Source organism: Symphodus melops (assembly GCF_947650265.1).
Source record: "Symphodus melops genome assembly, chromosome: 23".
In the NCBI taxonomy this organism is placed as follows: Eukaryota; Metazoa; Chordata; class Actinopteri; order Labriformes; family Labridae; genus Symphodus; species Symphodus melops.
Window position 1 is genome coordinate 10,285,162 of NC_136713.1, and position 22,984 is coordinate 10,308,145.

Sequence of the window (22,984 nt, forward strand, 5' to 3'; positions counted from 1 at the left end):
CTTCACCCCTCTCTGCAGGAAGGTCAATGCACAGGGTCAGACGCTTCACACACACACACACAAAACACCCCGGGAGCTAATGGAGCTTCTTTCTGAAGGACAGTAAAGCAGACTGCAGACTGGAGCCTCGCCAACATGTTGGGCTTAACCCTGAGTCATGTCTTGAAGGATGATATTTCTAAATATAGACCATCAACATCTCTGAGTGTTAAAAAGATCCACAATAGAGCCTCATACATGCTAAAATATTGCCTACAGGAGCTTCTAATGAACCCCCTCACCCCGTAGACATTGAGTTTTATTTGTCATCAGTTTAAGACTACAATACGTTCATGTTATTGCACCAATAACATGAACGTGTTATCTTCAGTACACTGTATGCTTTTAGGCAAGGCCTTCTCTGAGATTGACTGACACACCTTCACCGTGTTTTTATCCGATTCTTCGAAGCAAATCAATTAAAAATCAAAAACAATTGATGTCTTCTTTTGAAATTTTTTGAAATTTTTCCAAGCTGCTACAAATTTTTATCTGTCCTCTTAGCCGATTCTTTTTTGTCTTGAGTTAAGTCTTTGGGCCGATTAGAGGCAGAGTTCCTAACTTTCCACAAACCAGAAGCTTTGTAAGTTGATGTGTGTGTCAGCGCTGATCATAATAATGGATATATCCGTCTCTCATTAAGGGTTTGTACTAACCCAGCTAATGCTAACAAGATAACATGCAATAGCTATTTGCTGTGTTTTTATACAGTTTTTGCACATTTTATTTCCTGATGCCACACAGTCAATATTGTCCTTTATTTGAGTTGCTCACAGTGTTTTGCTCATGTTTTCCACAAAGAAAAAAGCCTAAAAGTATCACAACTTGTCCCACACTTTGAATAAAGGCTGCAACATTTTAATAAAAATCCTGCCAAGTCCGGATGGGAATGTATACTGTTCGGAAAGCTTATAACTTTAATGTTAAGGATGAAGAAAATATACCATCGTCATGTGTCGTTCAGGTTAGTAAAAAAGAGACTTCCACATCATTAATGGAGGAACTGAACTCCTGGAAGTCATTCTCCCCTGGGTTTTGGTTGCCAGGCTCGTCCACAGATTGTTCCGCAGCGTCATGCTTTTTTGTGTGTTTTCTGTCTGTGTCACCAGGCAAGGGAGCCCCATCTGCTGCCACACCGGGGGGATAAGTTGAAGTAACAAAGTCGACGAGAAAATGGCACGCAGCTTCTCCAAACTCCATCCCACTTGGGTCTGACTCAGAAAAGCAGGATTTGACGCTCACATCAGCAGCAGCAGCAGCAGCAGCAGCAGCGGTGTGCTGGTAAGAATGCATAATCAGCGTCATGTAACACACATCAATGAGTCACTGCTTCTGCTCCCAGGCTGACTTTTAACATTCTCCTCCTGATTTTCTGATACATCAACACAGAAAACTTTCCTTCTTCACGTCTTCTGTCATCTACGTCAAACTCTACCTTTAACACCTTTATACAAGACATTTTCTATGAACTGCTTTTCCATCTTTTTGATTTGGTTAAATGCAGTAGCTCAATATGTACATGCATTTGTCGGACTTTTGCGGTTTCCTTATAAAGAGTTAAAGACTATGAGCTTCTGCAGTAAAACGTATCCCGTCACCTTTAAGTGCCTGCTTCTTGTGTATCTCTGTCAGGTAAGTGATCATCTGCGGTCCAGCTTCTTCTCAGCAGCAGTTTTGTTAGTTTAGAAATGTGTTTACCTATGCTGCAACGCTTCTTTAACACACCCAAGGCCACAACAACAACAACAACAACAACAACCACTCCATGCTTGTGGAGTTCAGAACTGCACAGTTACCTCTGCTTTCACAGCTGGATTTGTTGAAAAGATGCCTGGTTACATTCAAGCCTCGAGGCCAGCAGAAGAGTATTTCAAAAAGTCGGCTATTTTAGAGAACATATCATTTCACAGGTTAAAAGTTATGTCCAAGAGTATTGTTCAGCACCATTAAGTATGCGATTAACGCATTCTTATCTCCTTGGGGTTACTGTAAATTATGTACATTATTTACAGATTTAAACTCAGTTCTAGCTCAGGAACAAGTGTTTTATTCATAAATCACTGGGTTATTCAAGGATTTGGGCATTTAACACGATCCCTGAAGATCTGGGCTCGTGTCCCATCTCAGATTGGAAGACTGTGGTATTTATTTTTAAACGAGCTGCTGCTGTTGTCCCCAATTAACTTGCTTTTTCTTGCTTCCCTAAGCACTGTTTTTCCCAACAGGTTTTTTGATTCGTGCAGACAAAACTGTTAATGCTTTAAGAAGGCCCCACTCGTAACATTTCAATCCCGTCCAGGCCTCGATATTCTTCCAATAGAAGCTTCCCCTGTAGACGCAACAAGGCAGAGACGACACAATATGAGACGATATATCACAAGAGGATAACATACAATGTTTATGATACGACATGATATCATACAATACAACAAGATAAAATACGATGTAGGATTGAATATGATACGATGCAATGAGATACGATCCAGTACGACACACTTTATTGTCTTGCTTACGATGAATGCTTCTTCAGTAAGCGATACAGCCTCAAGTAGCATTATTCAAAATAAAACTTATTAGATAACACATCTATTACAATGGGAAACCATGATCTTGTTTTGCTGATGCCAAACAATTGCCTGCACCAAAACTCTGGAAAGTAGTTGTGAAGACAAGGACATGAGACAGCTGCAGGTCTTTTCAGGTTTTTACCAAGTGAGGTCTTTATTCTGAGTTTTGTGATTCATTTATGCAGCACAGACACTCGCTCTGTTCAGGACAGAAGTGACATGTGGAGCTGTGGGAGGAAGGTTAGGGCTTCTGAAGCTTCTATTTTTTAGTGGCTGCTATTTCCCTAAAGGTTTTTTGCCTTTATTTGATGTAGCCAGGGCAGCCAGGAAGAGCAGAGAGGGACACAGCATGCAATACGAGTCCAAGGTCGGGCTTAAACCAAGATCCACTCAGTTTATGAAGCTGAGCTTTTACTTTTGTTGGTGCCGGACAAACTTTGCTGCAGTTGGCTTTTAGTGAGCCGTAGCCCACTTTGGGACTCACTTTCACTTGTGTGAGGCCACACATGTTTTGACCAGTTATTAGAATAAGAAATATGCATGTAGAGGTTTGGGGCGGTTCAAAGTTTGGCCTTTATCCAAACAGTCTGTGGAAACTGTCAACTTTTGGTGTGTCCTTGATGAGACTCTGAGTGCATCCAAGAAGCTCCAAAATACAGCTGGTTGCACTTATGTATGTAATTCAGACTACAAATAATGGACTATTGAACAGAAATTTCGGCAGATTCAGAAGATGTCTGAAATAACAAGTTGCTGGGAGTTTTACGTCACTATCAATGCCGAACAAAGAAGAAGGTTTTAAGCTAACAATCTCAGACAACTCTTCTATTTTAAAAGCTTTTTCCCAAAGAGGACAACTGTTCAAGTAGTTTCTTAAAGTAAAGTTAAACTCGGACATTGAACATCAAAGAAACCCACGGAGGAACATTTTGTCAGTAAAGTGTGTTTGTAGCAGTGGTTTGGATGATTGTGGAGACTTTCGAAAGGTGTTTTTGAGAGATTGGTCTGCCTTGTTTTGCAGACTGGCTGAGACATCATTTCCCAGAGAAGCTTTAGAGAATCTGTATGAACCAATTCACTCTTACCATTTATAAGTTCAGTGTCAGTGGGCGTCTTGAGCTTTGCACCATCATCTTCTGCAGATAGTTTCTTTAGTCCTTGCATTAAAAACACAATTTATTTCATACCTTGGAAATATTTGATTAAACTGAACATCTTGAGAAGACAGATGCCTGTGTTTCAGACGATAATAATGTGATGGCAAGACAAGCTCCTTGGCTGGAAATGACTTGTTCGACTCGTCTTTCCAACGATAAGAAGAAAAGTAAATTAACCTTGATGAAAATTCATCTAAGTTCACAGTAAAATTGTGATTTTAGCAGCTTTTTCGTGCCAGATGTCCATCTGTCCTGTGTGTGTCTGGTAGATTCAGAGTGAGATGGAGATACACCGCGGACAACAACTGCCATCCCATATCAAACATAGTTCCTTGCCATTAACTCATCATATCCTCTCCCAGGAATCCTGCACCCGCTCCAAGCCACCATGCATGTAATAAAGATTGTGTCACTCTGTGGCTTGATACGCTTGTCTGGCTCTATCAAGGTCCAGGATCCTTGGGGAGGAATGAAAAAGGACTGCAGCAGCAGATCTATAGACGCCGGTGGAAATGAGGCTCTTTTTTCTTTTCATGTCTGGATGTTTTCAACCGATGTTCCACTTTAAAACAGCATAATGACGCACAAATTCATAGCCATTTGGAGATAGTCAAGGGAGTCGTTAAGAAGATTTTGGCCTAATTATGAGAAATAAGTATGCTTGAGAAACATGTGGGCACATTATTATTTTATTTTTTGCAAGGTTGGGATAAGAATATCCAAATTAAAAGCTTGAGTTAAAGTGAAAAATGAGCAGAGGAAGGCTGATAACACTTACAAAACCTACACTGATGATAGATCTACATACAAGCAGATCGTTTTTATCTGCTTGACCTCTATTCACCACACGCCCACGAAATCCACTCTGAGACAAAGTTGTTCGCCCTGAGGTTACTCGCCTCATTGGCTATAGGCTAATAGCGCTGACCTCATCCTCAATGATAGCCTTTAAGAGCCATGTACTTTAACTCCCAACTTCACAAAACCACCTCCTTGACACCAGTTTGGCTCAAACGAGCATAATGCAGTCAGCATTGACCCAGACATTGTCGACCTTTAATCACCTTTCCTCGAACCTTTTCAACCCCTCAAGAAAAGCGGCAGGACAGGAGGAGAAAGAGTTTCAGAAAAATTTGTTCAAATTACAAAAAAAAAAAAAAAGAAAAAAAAGGCTTGTACTTGCCTCTCAAAGAATGACAGATCAGTGAAATAGTCCTGTGGCTGTTTTGCATTATAGTCTTCAGAGAGAGAAATGTGTTTTAAGATGGATTTCTCCCGACATGTATTTCGGTGCAAAGTGATGAGTCTAGAGAGAAGACCCTGCTCTTTATTCCAATGAGCCGGTGTCAGAGTCTGCTATTTATCTTTGAGGCGTGAGATGGCTGAGTTTTCTCTTTTCTGCTGCCTCAAACTTCAGCTCAGCGCCTGGAAATGTCTTGATGTGATGTCAGATTGTCAACGGCGTACAGGAATATAAGAGAAACAGGGCAACAATGAAAAACTGACAATTTTAGATGCTCCTTGAAAAAAGTCTATGTGTTAGCTGTGTCTACTTTCCAGGGACGCATTGAAGTGAAGTCCACTCCGCTTGACAAATCTTTGATAGAAAATTACAATTTTCTTTCATCAAACCAACAGAATTTTGAGATTTTCCCAAAAGAACTCTTAATAGTTGAATAAATGTTTCCTGTGAATGAGGATCTGACACGAAAATAAGTCCAATGATTGAGAATAATTTCAAACTGTTGATCAACTGCAGCTACAAAAATGAATAATTGGAAGTGTGTTGGGGTAGAGAGCAGTGGTTCCGATCTGGTCTAGCCTCAAGATCCACAACGAACTCCTGAGGAGAATTGCAACCCAAAGTTTAGATTTCTTTTCAACCAAATGTGAAAAGACGGGTCGTGCAACAGCCTCAAGGTGTTTTTTTGTGCAGTTTGGGCTTCAGCCAGAGCAAAACATCTGACAGAACGCAGAGAGGAGAGACTAAACATGTTATGTTTGACAGTTTTCTTTCCACACACACATGTGCAACCCACAAACAACAGCTCAGCGACCCACTTTTGGGTCTTGACCCACCAGTTGGGAACCACTGGTAAATAGACTTGAAGGACTTCCATTATTTTCTTTCAGCCTGTTGAATGATGTCAACCTCTTGGTTAACGGACAGCAAGAGAAAAAAAAAGGTATAATTCTTATTCATACAGCTGTTGTTCCTCCTCTAAGCCTGTTCATGCCCTTCAACAGGTCTGACCCACTTGTGAGCTTCTTTTTTAATCCAAAGTTTTTCTCTATTTCTTTGAAAGGTGTTAGCATGAAGCCTTCAGACATTTTACCAACTTTAGCAGTTGCTCAACTTGTCTTTCAAGTTTGAGACGTTTCTTTTATCTTTGTTGGCATGTAGCTGTGAAGTTATTCTTTCATTGCACATAGAGGCCAACAGGTCTGCTATATTTTGACATTCCTGAGACATTTTTAAATTATGTTATTGGATACTCTGTGAACACATCAAGGATTTTCTCCCAGCGCTGCTCAATTCATCACGCGGCTTCTTCAATGTCAAATTCCTGCAAATATGGTGTTTCTTTGACAAACGACATTGACAATCACAATGCACATAAGGGATTTGCAACAGCATAGTAAAGACTGGATTGTAGATTCATTCACTGTCAACATTTGGATGAATTTGACAGTGAAATCATGATTTTCCATTCCTTCATTTTTCATGAGAGGCTTGCTGTTGGTTCTTCATTACATGAGGAAACACAGGACTCTTAAAAATGACTTAAGACAGCTGGCGATGGCCACTTTGGAGAGGAATTGCACATCAGTCTCTTCACTCTTTTCATTATCAAACATCATGACGACATGAGAGCACCCAGGGGAAAGCGGCAACAGATATAGCGGAGAGTATCAATAATTCATGCGTTCATATATTGGACAAATACGAGCTTGCTATTGTCAGGCGGTTACATGTAATGTCGGTGAAATGGAGTGGAAAGAGCCAGGAGCGATCTTAAATGGCCGAGCGATCGTTATTCAGCGGTGGTTAATTGTGCTAATTCTGTAAAAGACTAAGATATGCCTCTACAGACCGATGAAATTAATGTGCGGAGGAAGAAGGCCTCTGTTGTTTAAGAAATTAATTACGACGGTTAAATGAAAAGGAAACGTTCACATTTGCATTTTCATGCCTTGAATGTCCAATGAATCGCCCATTGATGCTGATTGACAAGGCTTCTTCTTTTTCTACTTTGAGTGCACGTTAATGAAAATTGCCTCTTAACGGACATATTTGTCGCACCAAGATAATGTCTTGAACGCCATTTCCATTGATTTTGGATGCTACTTTTGAATCACACTTTCATACAGCCAGTAGCAGCAGGCAAAGGGGGTCTAAAGACATGCAATAAATACTTCACCAGACATCAATCTGGCTTGAAAATGTGTTTCTAAAGTATTTTATATTGACTTTGGATGCAGCTTTTAAAGTATATTTATCATTGTTTACATTCAATGGCAGTAGCAAAGGTGGGCTAACATGGCGGTGATACATGTTAAGCATAGGAAGCGTAACAATGAAGATAACTGTGTGTAAATGCAACATTATACTGTACGTAAGCATTGTTGGAAATGCATTCTTTGAGCCTTGAGCTAGTGTCAGCTACAGCTGGCATGCAGCTTCTAGCTAGCAGCCGTTGTATGTTGCTGTTTCTATAATGACATACAGTAAGATCATTGTGCTGTACACAATGGCCTGATTGCATTCAAATGATCTTTCCAGTGTACGGTAAATAATCTGTCATATGAAAAAAAAAGGCTGCTGAGCTCTTGCCATTGTTCAGGACTGCTCCTTCCAGCAGCGACCAGACATGCCCACTTCTTTTTGAGCCCAGGGGGCAGCTCGCCTGGAGATGAAAAAATATCTCGAAGCATCGAAGACATTGCAATGAAGCCACAAATTTATGAAGATGTTGTTCTGGAAGTGCTTTGACCCCAACGTGATGGTGCAATACCCCGAGGATGCTTGGTAATAGATTGTATGATACATCCATAGACCAAACATCAGTCACTACCGTGAAGGAAAACAAGACGGGGTGTGAGAGGACTCTCATTTTGATTACGAGTGCCTCACTCCCTCGGTTGTTTTGTTCAAGGCCTGGGGTCTGAGTGTTGAAAGCATGGGACCTTCAGTGATCTTCAACAGTTTGTTTTTAACAAGCAATGACAAACAACATCATCTCTTCCCCCTCCTCCTTTCCAGGCTTTTATCTTTGCTCAGCCTTTGAACCAGGCCTTAAGGCAGCCGCATTGAAACAGACACAGCCCAGAGGAAGCCAGACTCCAGATAGAATACCCTCTAATTCTTCTATCTTTTCTCACGAAACAGCCGAGTGGCCAGAGGGAGGGAAAGTACAGCTGTTACATCACTCTCTATTAATCACTTTCCAGTTTGAAAATCAAGACTTTCAGCAAAAACGTACATTTTTGTTTATCAGACTCAACCAAAAATCATTGGGAAGTTCTGAGAGGCCACTTTATTGTCCTTCACTTCCGCCAAATACTTCCGCCCTGAATTCTGTGTTTTCTAAAGCGCTTCTTTCCTTTTTTGAAAGACCTTGATATTCCTCTACTAATAACAAATAGATGATTTGGATCACCTTTTCGTTAAACAAGACATCAGTCTAAAACACCTCTGTCCGGAATTTGTGAATGGGAGCGTCCCTGACTTCTCTCTGACATAGTCTGTGTGTCTTCTCATGTCGACGTATGTACACGAAGATGTTTTACACTGAACAAAATTAAGTGAATGTCTGTAGATCACAATCAATCGTGAATGCTTTAATTAGCTTGAGAATGCACTTCAATACTTTTTCCCCCCACATTATTAAAATAGAGAGCGTTTGATCTCCAGGTAGGGGCAAGAAGACTAATCAACACAGGCGCCGTTATTATTTAGCTTGAACCAAAAATAAATGATGTTCTGTTAGTTTCTGTCAAATCCGCATCCAAAAGAAGACGTTTACCACCACTTACAATATACCTGCAAAGATGTGCCCTTGCTGTAATGCATCCTGATCTTTCGAGGCTTCTTGTCAGTGATTCAGTTTTTCTCCTTTCCCCCCTGTGTGAGGGATTTCTCCCTCTGTGATCATTGAACGCCTGTGAAATGGTGGATCTGGGAAGAAGCGCTCCTCTCTTTGATTCTGCAGGACTGACTCAGAAAACTGACACCTCCACCTTTAGATGCTTCAGGAGTATTTTCCCCCCCCCATCAAAACACACGCTGGAAGTATCTTGATGTATTGTTATGCTGTGTGTTTGGCGCGCTATCTGCACATGAAGGCACAAAAACGTTAGAAATGTGAACCACAAAACTAATTTCAATATATTTACCTTTCAGCTAATGCACATTTTCAGTGATTACTCCTCCAGAAATATTTTAAATACAGAAGAAGAGAGTCTAGTCTGTCTAGAAATTCAAGCTGTTCTCTCCCTTTCTGACCTTTCAAACATGCAGCACACTCAGTTAACTTCAGTTTGTCTTTGTAGCGTGGTAATAAGCAGCCTCCTGTGTGTGTGTGTGTGTGTGTGTATGTGTGTGTGTGTGTGTTCATGCTGATGGATGAGACAGGCTGCATCTTTATGTAAAGCAGTTTGACATTTCTTTTCTCTTACACTTCTACCAGGCATATTATTTGGGATCAACACGGCTTAGTGAACTTGCAGAGGTGTATTTTAAAGCCCAAAAAAACCCAACAACAACCCAATAACACATTATTCTTTTTCGCCCTGCGGTCTAATAAAGATGTATGTGTTATTCTCTCATGTGCTGAAGAAAGAGCAGGATGGATTTGTTTGTGGATGCAGCTTCAGTGCGAATGCATCAGCTCCTGCAGCGTCGGCTGACTTTCCCAACTTCTTTCCTCCGTGATGTTTACACACACACACACACACACACACACACACACACACACTCGGAGAATTAATGAGGAAACATCTAAATGGAGCTGCTGAGGGCTTCATAAGCAGCTGTGATGACGCTCGCCTACACAGGGCTATTTGGAGATTGAAATCTAATTCACACTCTACCTTAATCTAATTCAAACACCACTACAAAGATTCACATAATTATGACTGGCACTTAATTATGAGCGAGAAATTCTCTGCGAATTCAAAAGTTGTCTGGCATGTAAATTGGGCTCCATCTGAGCCGAGAAAAAGGATTGACTCAATGACTTCAGCTAAATGGTGATGAAAGGCCTTATGTCTGATTTGTCTTCAGTGAAAGGAAAAGAGATCCAGGCTGATTATAGAGGCTGTCACAGGAGCTGCAGGTCTCAGTAGATGTGCTGCTGGCTGAGACAGAGGAAATGGGATAAAGGTGCGACATCTGTACGGGACTTTTTTTTGCTTTTTCGGGGTGTCACTCGTGAACAATGTTGACTGTTGAGCCGACAATATCATCCACTTCACTTACTTACTTGTGTTTTCTTATCTGCTTAAGATTCTGCATCATCTGAAGCCTTTTCCACCCGATGATGCTTAATATTTCAGCTCCTCGTTTTGGTTTGCCAGCTCCAAACTTTCGTGTTTTGGTTTCGTCGTGCTCTCAACCAAAGCGTGGGACGCTTTTATTTGTTAAAACATAAAGCAATGATTCGTTCTCTGAAAGCTGTACTGGTTCTGATTTAACTACAGCAATTTTAATTAACGGTTTTAATTAACTATCAGCCATGTTTCTCAGGAATAGTGGACTTTGAAAAAGCAGGCGTCCAAAAACACAAGTCAATACTCAGAACAGCGTTGCTCCATACTGTGTCAGTGGTAGAGTGTGTGCATTCAAGACAATATTCCTCCTGAATCGCAGCACTCTTTCATATCTTTTGATACGTGTATCTAAATATATCCAATATCAGGCTTTACTTTATGTTTTTTTAAGTGTGGGAGAGGTTCTGTCACATACCTTTTTTAAAGGTGTGTTTCTGTGTTTTCAACAAACTTCGAAGCTTCTCTCATGGCAGAGAGTTTGACTGATCACTACAGGAAGAAGGATTTTATAGCATTGAATTCATAGCACGGAAATGTCACAACACATCGGTCCTTACCTGATGGCTTGGCTTCTTTCATCTTGAACAGAGCATTGCAAACATACTGCAGCTCTGATATGTGAGCGTGCTTAGCAGGCTGTCATTAAGGAATCTGAAAGGGCCGTATAAAAGCTTTGGCTGCTACTACAGTTTATTGTTCTTCTTCTCCTGACCTTTCAGAGTCAAAGAGAACGACAAAACATTCCCGCCTTTAACTCGTATACGGATTGCCTGGTGTCACAGGAAACATTTTTAAGCCCTTTACAGACTGTATTTAATATTGCACCAGTCCCTGGCGCTAATTTCATGATAGTTGTTGTTACTTTTCCTAAACCACTCCTTCTGCGATTACATGTCAAAATCACCGTCAGTGATAAAGAGGTCTCTTAAAGGTCGTCTTCACTCCTGTCCTTCACACATCAAATCAAGAGCAGCTATCTTAAACCCACATTGAAAAACATGTTTTTAAAGTGTGGCTACATGATAAAGACATGCTGCAGCTGTGAGACAAAGAGCTTAAAAGCTCTAAATCACCTGTAAAAGCCAAATTGTAATTATGACCTTTCAGACTTTTTGTATTATCGCCACATGTACTCAAATCCACAAAAGAAACTCCACAGAAAATATGAGCATTTATAATGATATACTTTATATTTTGTATTTCTATAGCATAGTAGGTAGTAGCTACGTAGGGAGCTTTGGCCTTTATAAGACCAAATCAGAACAACCACAGTGAGTGTTTTAAGTTCTGAACAAAGCCTTTTCTATATGCCACAGCCTTTTTTTGTGTGTGTAATGCCAGCCATTAAAACCCCACGGTGTCTGAGCCACTGTGTTAACTGCAGGCAAACATTTTCAGACCATAGATTAGCCAGGGCCTCGCCCAGTGTGATTCTTCTCGTGGCCGTCAGGCTCCACCATGAAGAGAGATGAACACATCTAAAATAGTCTGTATCCGTACATGATTTCTACCGCTGCCTTCTATCTCTCTCATAAAAGTTGTTTCACTTTTTACAGTCCCCTCTTCTCTTTGCCTTCGACTCAATTTTCACATAATAACGTTTGATATTTTTGTCTGACCTTGCTGCATTAAGGTCACTGTTGCGTAAAAAACAGAGTAATTGATGAGAACATCCCGGCCGACTGGAGCCTTTTCAACAGGTTCAGATCAAAGTATTTCCCTTTATTATTAAAAGAGGAATATTTGGACATTTTTTATGGAGCGTGAAAGATAAATGGGTGAAAATGATACGGGTATGACTCATCAAAGTTTCTGCTCAAACATCATTTAAAGGACAGGGATAGGATGATTTAACTTTGGCTCATTATCAGCTTCACAGACCTTCCTCTCTCTTTTTCCTTTCACAGTAAAACACACTCCGCTACTAGCTGGAGAGACATAATCCACCATTGCAAATATGCAGAGGAAATGAGCGAACGATAAACTGCTATTGAATAATCCTAATTCTAACATTTGGAATTGGCTCTGCTTTATTTTTGCCGGCAGGGGGAACTAAAAGGACTCTGTGGGATTGAAGCAGTAGGTTAGGAACGCAAAGCTGTGTTGCATAACTTCCCTTAAATACAGGAAGAAAAAAAAAACAACCTCCAAGTTCTGTGTCCGTATTGAGGACGAGTACATCAAATTTACTAATACCTTCCTGGCTGAAGCATTTGAAATAGAGTGCATCCAACAACCACCTAGCTACTACCGTCCCTTATATAAAACCATTATCGGTTATATCAAGTCATATGTTACCAATTGCAATGTTAGCTACATTAATGACTTGATACATACGCTCATACAGTTTAATTCGGGTGCTGATGGCTGTAGTCCTTCTCGAAGGCCCTGGATTTAAGTCCGACCTGTGGATCTGGGGATCGAAGCTCCAACTTTCCAGTTGAGAAACGACCGACTGTACCGATGAGAAAGAGCCGCCCCAGATTAAGAATAACACTGCAGCATTACGGCTGCTGTCCAAAACAGAGAAAACAGAATATTTCCTGGAATAAAGATAACAACCATGATGTCAGGCTGTCTGCCTTGTAACCTCTAACTATATGCTCCTTCACCGCAGTCTTGTGCCCTGTGTTTAAGTCCAGCTTTGAAGAGCCTGTTTGATTGTGGTGTTGTTGACTCTCACCAGCCGAAATACCGACCAGAATGTAGGCGTATCTTTTCCCCCGCTCTCTGCCTTTCATACTCCAAATAATGAAGCCCATTTCACCAACTGCAGAATAATTAAACAAAATAAAAGCAGCCTGCTTTGGGGTTTCTTATTTTGCAGTGAGTCAGAAACTAGTCTGACGTAATCTCTCGCTTATGTGTTAAAATTAATTTTTTAAGAGGTTTTCAGTTAAATTAAATTTTGTTTCTAAAAAAAAAAGCAAAAGTACTTCATTATTGTCCGAGGCACTGTGGATGGATCCCCAATAAAACAAGTACGTTTATTTATTTAATTTCTTTCACATAAACTCCCCGTTAACTTATCGACTCTGCCGCGGTGTGATGCATTTCTCCAGTACACCTTTTGGATTACTGCTTGAACCACTTGTGTGTTTGAACATGTGGCGCTGAGGAAACTAATTACAGTCTTATTGGTGATTTGGCTGAGTGCTGCAGTACTCCAGCTACCTCCAATGACAAACATTTTCTGTTCGAACTGGTTCTCCAGTGAGGTATACAGCACACTGTGTGTTTAGGAATCCAGGTGGACATAATACATCTAAAGTCATTAAAACATCACAGCGGTGTTTTTGTGCGTAAAAACATCAAATCCAGCAGGTCAGAAATGAAACCTCCGAACGAGTAATTAAACCTGGCAGTAAACAATTTGTATGCACTGTTGGCAACACACACACATAAATTTAAAGATAACTGCAGTGATAAGAAATGATGTTGCATGATGTGATGGGATTAACTCTGTCGTTTATCGTGATTGAAGCTGTTACAAAGACTGAGTTATAATGAGTAATTAATATTGAATGAGTTAATGAGTCATGCACGTGAAATGATAAAGACGAAAGAGGAAGGCAATTGGACACATCACAACTGAGACCTTCATTTTTACACTTTTTTAGTGGCAGACTTATAATTAATTATGAACTTTAAGGACCCCTGTTTGTCTCATGCACAAGATACAATGTTAAAAAAAGGTGTCTGATCAATCAATTTTGTGTAATAGCTAACTCCCCCCCCCCCCCCCCCCCCGATTTAGCCCTCTGAAGACCTTACAGGACCTCACAATGTTATTAAAACACATCTACAGACATTTAAAGCTACATTGTTTTCATAGCTTCTTCATTAAACTCTGATCAGTTAGATCAATCCGCTCCGGACACAGCAAAGCTAACAGAACCCATAGTTTGATTGTTATACCCAAAGGGATCAGTCAGTCATTCGGTTTATGAATTCTCTTAGGACTCACCTCTCCAGTCATGTGTTCATTACCTCCACTGGATTTTATTTACCCCTTTTGCTCATGAACAATTGTCGGCAATTTTAGGAAATCCAAGCCCTGATATACTCAGGAACACGCTTCACACATGCACTTCACAGCAGGAGATAATCAGTGGCAGACACACTCACCCAACTTAAAATACCAGGGAGAAGGATGAGACGAGAGGGAGAAGCCTTCAGTCTCATGTTTGATTGTTTCTCTGTGAACATCACAGCCTGTAAAAAAAAAAGATGGACAGAACGTTTCCCTGTAAGTGAAGCCAAAAGAGCAAGAGTTATAGGTCCAGGTAACAAACCCCGCCTCCTCCATGTTAACAGATGGGACATGGGGCAAAATCACATAAACATGTATTAGTTGTATTTTATTTGTAAAGAGATCGATCGAGGGATCAGTGTCTAAAGGTTCTCTCAGGGTTGGATATGCTATTTGATCATTCATAATTAGCAATAGTTAGCATGCTGAACAACTTGGGTAAGATCGTGAGCATGGACTGTAAACAATGCAAATCTTTGCCCTTAAGCTCGTTAACTTCAGCACAAAGCTCCAATTGTTCATCCTGTGCTTGGTCTGTTAGCATAACAGTTTTTTAAAAACGAGTGTGAGATAATGTATTTTGTTTTGTTTCATCAATTCTTATAAAGAAGCCATTTTTATGATTAACTTAGAGGCTAAACAAGATTTAGAGTCCATGTTTGTGTTTCCATTTTTTATATATTTTGTTTGAGAAGTGGCAAATATTGAAAGTTATCCGTGAAAACTCCATTACTTCACTACTTGTGTTTAAAATGCATACAGACAACTTATATGGACACTTTGCATTAGTTTGTAGGTTTTAATAATATTCATGTGATCCACTTCTGTGTACTGTAATTAGCCTGGATGAAAACAGTTTGTCATACAAACAAGAAAGTCACTGTGAGTTCATGTCGGATTAATCGCTGACGCCTGTGTTTGGTGTTTAACATGGAACTATCTCTGTTAAACTCACTGTTTAGTTCTGTTAATTGTGCTGCCTTGTTTTGGCCTGTTGGAGAGCTGCAGAGAGCGAGATGGAGAAAAAAAGCGAGTGAAAGTATAATCACCATCTGTTGTCAAGGTCATTTGCCACAATATAAACACATCCATCATGAGCCGAAAATGTTCACAGTTAGCTGGGAATGGAGTCGTTACTCTTGGTGACATTTCACATTCATTTTTTTGGATGATTGTGCGGTATAACAGAGCTGTAAAGACCACATATAATCACCAGAGCAGATATAATCACGTATTTGATCTTTTATTCATCACAGATTCTGCGACAATGTTTTTTTTTTTTTTTTTTTTGATATGCCGGCGACACAAGTCCGTCCGTCTTTTCTCTCAGGTAAAGTCAGGGTCTAGTTTGGCTTCCTTGCTTGACATTCTCTTCATAACCTCTTTGAGCATCATCTCGCCAGTCAGAAAAGCTCCCACAAAGGGCAAATCCTCCACATCCTGTCAGCCGTGCATCCACTATTTCAGCTTTGTTTCATCTCAAATGCCAAAGCAGAGCTGCATCTCTGTCTTGGCAGGGAAATGCAGGTTATTTAGCGGTGAAATGTACCGCAAGACTTTGAACCTGCTCGCTTGGGATCAAACCTTTATTTCCTGTACACTTCTCTTTATTTGCTTCATATAGTTCCACACCATATTATAAAAGAGAAACCTTGATGGAGTAAACCAAAGAAACACAACAACTTCCTGCTTGTTTCTTTAAGCAGAGTTAAGTAACCTGACATCGGGCCTAAATTACAGATTTTCTTGGCAGGGGGAGTCAAAACAAATTCACTTCCAGCTTGTGTAACGTTAATTAAGCATGATGGACCTGCCCGCGCTCTTTATCATAATTGTCCTTCTTTGGTGTTCATGTCATGTTCATCCCTCTGCCCACTCAGAGAGGGAGCATTTCACCTCAACACAGCTTTAGTCTGACTTTACACTCAGCCTGCTTTGTAGGGATGTAGCAAGAAGTAGAAAATTCTGCCTGTTGATGTTGAAATAAGTATTTTTCTACCTGCAATAGTCTACTCCTAGTTCTGCTTAGACGTTCATATTTAAGAGCTTGTGCTTCTAAATGAATACAGATTTATAGACAGTATGATTTAGTCGGGTACAAGTGCTTTATTTTTCCTTAAAATAAGTAATAATTTAGTCCTAAATTAAACACAGGTCTGGACTTGGAAGAAATCTGTCAGTGCAGCAAGATACATCTTGATCCACTCATTACTGTACATCAGTGACTGTGCTGAGTGTGACAGGTTTGTTTGTGTTTTGTTCATGTGGGTCAGTTCAGGTGTGTAACCAATTCATATTAGAATCTGATACAGACCACATTAAAACTATAATATGAACAGCTAAACAAACAAATCAGATCTGAGCTATTATTCAAGTTTGAAGGCTTGTAGTGTTAACATAGTCTTACTTCCAACTTTCTCTCAGCATATCTTCTGATATATACAGTATGCAATTTCAATTTTGTGCTCTTTACTCAAGACCAGTAAAACATCACAGGATGTCCCCTTTAATACTCATTTACAAGAGAACTGTAGTGCAGCACGAGCTGTGCAGAAACACCCCTCTCTTAGTGGAATATTTACTGTCTTTGGCTTGATATTAATACTGTTTGAATAAAAGCACCATTGTGGGATTTGTAATGTTGACAATGGACTGTAGGAACATTAACACATCCATAAATACTGCTCACACACGGGCAGTGTGCCATTTTTAAAAAGTGAAATACACTTGTCTTTAGGGGCTGCAACAGAGCTGAGTGTCTCTCTCTCTTTCCCCCTCTAACTGATGCCCTGCAGATTTAACGCGTTGAATTATGTTGTCTGGAACGAACAGATCAGCATCCACAAAAATACAAAATGAAAGCCCCGCAGCTTACCTCCTTTTACATTTATTATCTTCTTTTTACTCAATTTATTCCTAATTTTAGCGCTTCCTTTAAGCTTTATTATCTCCTTAAATGACCCAACGATAAAAACGTTAAGAAACACTCATTCATTTATTCTTTTCTCATACCTGTCTGGCAATTTTCTTACTGGATTTAGCAACATATTTTACACATTGATACTCAAATATTATATATTTGTAATAATATTATATTCAGATAAAAATTAAAATTATGTCACTGATTAAAGACTTCAAACATCACATCACATTGAGAGACTTGCACGCTCTTTAAGCGAGCATGTTACAGAAGCTCACACACGCTCATTCGCAGTCTCTCCCAACCTCCCTTTAAATCTGTACACATCAGACGAGTGCCCTGCCTACATTTAGCAACAATGATAAATTGTCCGGAAACTTGCCAGAGGCTCTTGGTTATTGGTTTTTAAAGCAACATGAAGTCCCATCGGAGAGAAAGTCTGAGCCAATAACAATAGAAATGGATTTATGATAAAAAATGTACAGGAAGTGCTGCTCAGGGAAACTAAGTGAGTGAGGGGGGGAGCTCCCTTTTAGGGAGAGGAAAGCAAAAATGTTGACTTTGTGAATTCAGCCATGCAGAAGGATTCAGTAAAACTTAACAGGTGTCGCTGATGAAATGTCTTCAGCTAATAAGTATAAGCCCGGGGATAGCTTTTATTGTAATTCCATTTGTCGTTTTTGACCACTTGTGGGCAGCACAATAAGCAGTAAATCGTAGTTGATGAAGAAGCCTGATGAAGTCCAATCCTCACTCTGCTTTTTGTTCTGTTTTGGTCTCCCCCAGCTCCTGTAAGACATACATCAAAATACATGCACCAATAAGTTAAGCAGCTAATGGCTAACTTTGTCTGTTGTGAGCAGGATGCGCACAATAGAAGCAATGAAATTGAAAACAAAGCTAAATGTGGCTAAAAGAGTCTGTTTACTTTTATACTGCTCATGGTTAAGCTCAGTGAAGCCAGGACATCAGTACATCACACTCATTTAATCGAATGCTTCTCACCTTAGACTTCTATGTGCCACTGCTTTGATTGAAGACTCACAGTAGTTTTCATTTTAAACTACTGCTGAGTTCATCAAAACTCTTAATATATACATTTTAATTTACGAAAGACAGAACTTCTTAGACATGCCTTATGTGGAAAAGTTGCACATAAAAGGGATGGAAACATCTGTTTGCAAAGTAAATGACATTTCCTGACTTGCTTCTGCTTATTAATGTGGACGCAGTATTGCTGACACCCACGAGTTTGTGCAAAGAAATGTGCAGTTTATAGGCGGTCAACCTGCCAGAGACCGCAGATGGAAATAAGCCTGTGCTGTTTAGTCTTGCACATTTAGATGATAGACCTTAGTGCTTACGTTGATAAATGTACTTGCCTGTTCTTAAAATAAAACTAATATTTTGTTTTACAGCATGCATGGAGAAGTTTGTGGTCCCTTGATAGATGTAGAGCAGATGGTCTACTTCTAACTCTGACCCTTTATCCTCCATGTAGCCGACTTTCATGACTTTGAATTAAAACCAAAACAGTTGTTTCAGACAAAAAAGAGTCTCTCGAACACTTAGTTGTGCCACACTTGCCTTGTTCAGTTTGGATCTTTAAAGGCGATGATCAAATAAAATAAGCAGCTTTCACAGTTACAAACAGAAAGTCATTGAGTGTGCGTGTCATTAAGACTATTCGCCCTTAGCACTCTATAATTCCAGAGAAGCACAGCTTGGTGTTAGAATCAGGCCAGCATTATCAAGCTGTCACCACACACCCAGGCTTAAATCCCACAATGACAAACCCCGGTTGCCCCTGGATGTGAAAAGCTGGTCAGTCAGGAAATGGATCTGCCATCCAGCGCTGTCCTCTCACTCACCCTGTGTGTCTGCATTGTTAATGTTCAGTTGATGTGGGCACATTAAAGAACGCGCCACTCTGCCACTTTCAAAGCGGTGACACGGCGCTGCGTGGTGGTCAAGAGCGCCGCCACATCGGAACGTGGGTCAAACTACTCTCTGACGAATTATGTATGCTGGGGCTGTCAAAGCAGAAAGCTTTTACGCGCTAACTCGCTCTCTCGTCATGCGCTGTTCGACTGACAAAACAAACACATGCAAAACAATTGCTGAATTGTCAGCTGAAATTTCTTTCAAATATTTTACAGATTGACCACTCAAACGTATGGATAAAGAGCATTCAAGATACATTTATTTCTAATACTCTTCGGTGGCCACAGGATGAGAGGAACGGCTTTGAACTTGGATTCCCTTAGCTTGTTGGCTCAAGTCGTTTTTAAGTTATAAGAATTACTAGTGTTTATGGCTAACAAGTTATTTATTCAAAGCCAAGTTATCTTCAAGCTCTTCTTTTTTTCCATAATAAAAGGTGATAATACTAGGTGATGGAAACTGGTAAAAACACGTAATAAAGTCGTTTGGAGTCAGGAGGGCTGTGAGCTGAGCTGCCACTAGCTTGTTTGTAAATGCTTAGCCTGATTCCATTGGTTGTTTTCATTTAAAAGATTTAAACGGGAGGTCCATCTTTCTGCACAAGTGTCCTCTTTATAACAAAATATTGGGTTCAGCAGTTAAACCTTAGAAATTCGAGTTTCTCTGACAATCGTCAGGGGCTTTGGGATCTGCTTTCCTCCTGCTGGGTTTCTGGAAATCTTTCATGAAACAAGGTAAAAAAAAAAAATAGAACAACTAGCAGCAAACTGTGATTGAAGTGAAACAATAAGAAGCTGTAAGAGCGAGCATTTTAAAAAATCACATGCTGACACTGTCACAAATGCTCATGCATGTTCCTTAACTCTGGCTCCGCCATTCTTCAACACACAGTCATGCTTCATCCCCTTCTGTGGATGAGTGTGTTGGCATCAAAGTTTGATTTATCCTCGTAATATCCATCAGGTCAGTGGGACCTTGGAAAGGCTTGGCCATAAAACGGCGGGCTCTGGCTGGGCCTTTTTAATACAGTCTCAGTAAAATGGCTGAAGGTCAGTGGCACTCTCACTCAATCAGATAGAAACTGCTCGAGCAGCTGGAGCAACTGTTGTTGCTTTGAAGTTTGGCTGATACACTGCAGTAACTCTGCTCTGGATAAAAGATGTTTGTTCTGCCGGCAGAAACAATGACTGTAGGATGTTCCACAGGAGAGAAATGTGTCTCTCGTGGTGAGGTTATCAGTTCTGTAGCTGGTACACAGTAAAAGATGTCTGCTCCCAAGTTAAAAAACACAGTAAGAGCTTTGTTTCCCCGAAGAAACGCAAGTGTGTCCCCAGGGAAATTAGCCCCGCTGCTTAGTTTATGCCTCTCTTATTTGATCCCTGAGCTGAAATGCATCTGTCAGAATGCAAAGAATGAGTTCCATGCAAGAAAATGGATCCACCTGCATCACACACGAACCCTTCCCATTGATACATGGACGTCCATGTTTCCATGCAGAGACATTCAAAGTTGCCTCGCAAAGTCACCTTGAGCAGGCATCTCGTCAGATAACTGTAAACTTATCAAAACAAATAGCTGAATTTAGCTGCACAGTCTTGAAGCTTCATGTGCTTTAATCAGTTGTATCAGACAGGATTTTGCAGGATCACATTCCTAATGGTGTAATGAATTAGACACAGTCTGGTGTGTAAGACTTCCCCCAACACATACACATGATGTGGGTAAAATGGAATCATTCTGAGAGAATGTGAATACCATATGATTTCATGCATGATGATAGCAGGCACAAGCAGACTTTGTGAGCTTTGCTTTTTGTTCTGTTATGCAGGGCTGATGTGTGCAAAGTATATAAGTTGTAATTAACAGCTGTATTACAGGAAAGGTCACTTACTCATTTCATAATGCTTAAAAAAATCAAAGTGAAACCGTATAAAAGAGCTTCCTTTTTGTTATAATATAATCTTCTGAGGGTTCCTAATAACCGTGTCTAGATGGCAGCAAGGTACAATAGTCACCTTAGCAGGCGAAAAAGAAACTCTACGACATAAATCAATCATTCAATCAGCCCTCCATCAATCCGACTCAGTACAGTCGTGACTAAACGAGAGTTTTCAGCATTACACTATTATGTTAACTGAAAACAAACCAATTTGCTCAGTCTTTTTGAGTAGACACTAAAAGTTATCAACATAAAGCACATCTGAAGAGTTGTGAGCTACTTTAATTACATAATGAAATGAAACACTATTGTAAATGTGACTAAATAACAATAATCCAAACACAAAGCTCACCACAAGACATATCAAATAAACAAAGTGCTGGTGTTTAAAAAACGGGCCAATGAAAAGTCTTCCTTCATGCAAGACAGCACAAGGATGCCCATAAAAAAAAGCCAAAGATGTGAGTGAGGTGTAGGGATTTTATTCTACTGTAATTGTAATTAAGAGAAGCCCTTCTGTCCTGGAGAGAAATGATATCTGCTCTTAATGGGAACTGAGGAAATTAGAATACTGAAGAAAATAGTTCTGTCCGCTGGCACAACAGTCATTGGAAAGGATCTTTTCTCCAAGCAGAGAAAAAAGTAAATTACTCTTAATTTCACGAAGAAAATATTTTGTTTTCAGAATCACAGAATGAAAGAACTGACAACATGTTTGTTTTTCTTGTGGTGTGAAATGATATGAATCCGACTTGTCATTTTTGCTTGTTTTTCATACTTTTTAATGACTATGATCAAGTGCCTTTTTAAGGATTGCACTGAGAAATAATATTTCTGTAATGTGTCAGGATGTGTAAAGGCCAGGCAGCTGCACTATTTTTGTGATCACACCCAATCACAATCTGATGACTGATTGCATATTTGCTTTTGATGGAATTGTGTTTTGTTTTGGCGAAGAAATTAAAACTTAATTCAGGGAGCAGAGAACTCAGCTGAAAGCACAAGCTGAAAGCAGGGGCGAGAAACAAACAGGAAAGAGCCGCAGAGAAAGGCAATAGTCGGGATTAATTGTGCGTAAATTTGCTTCCGCCAATTTTGGGAAGCTCTCTGACAGATGAATAATGTGTGATGTTCACAGCTTAATTATATATAGACAGCATTACGATGTGGCTGCCAGCATGATCCAAAGGGAGAGAATTCTGTTCTTATCCACAGCTGCCATGCTCTCATTCAATCTGACAGCTGTCATAGAAAATTCTATAACATAATGTTCAATCAGTCTGCAAAATATGAATATGTTCTATAATCGTGTCTTCATGCTGTATATGCGTAATTTACTCACATTTATGGAAAACGAATGGCATGAGGTACTACAATAGTTCAAAACATTGATTTGAAATGTTTTTTAAATAGAAATCATATTATCGTTAACTCTTATCCCTCATGTAATCAAAATGTATGTGTCATAGACAAAATCAGTGTCAGTGTCAATCACGAAATGGGCAACTCCATGCTGTAAACATGATTATTTCTGCAGTCAAAATTGGTGTGTGTGTGTGTGTGTGTGTGTGTGTGTGTGTGTGTGTGTGTGTGTGTGTGAGACTTTTTGGTCGTTTGTAGCCAGCCTCAAGTGGACACTCAGTGAACTGCAGTTTTTTTGCACTTCCTCATTAACTTCAGTTTTCAACACTGGAGGTTGCCACTTGACAAAGACAATTGGTTTAATCATACACTAGATGTGATACTAACATGATACATAAGTAACACTCTATATAACCAAGCCAGAAGACAAACCCTGTCGCCTTGCTAAAAGTCCCATGTTTGTTTGACTCA

At 40.0% G+C, this 22,984-nt stretch overlaps 1 protein-coding gene across 1 annotated transcript in view; it reads left to right on the plus strand.

Moving 5' to 3' along the window:
• Positions 1–22,984, plus strand: part of LOC306818475 (neural cell adhesion molecule 2-like) — a 363,832-nt gene that overhangs the window by 74,808 nt on the left and 266,040 nt on the right. Inside the window, exon 6 of the mRNA XM_079336086.1 lies at positions 1,154–1,320. The gene's annotated coding sequence lies outside the window, so the exon portion shown is untranslated. The remainder of the gene's footprint in view (positions 1–1,153; positions 1,321–22,984) is intronic.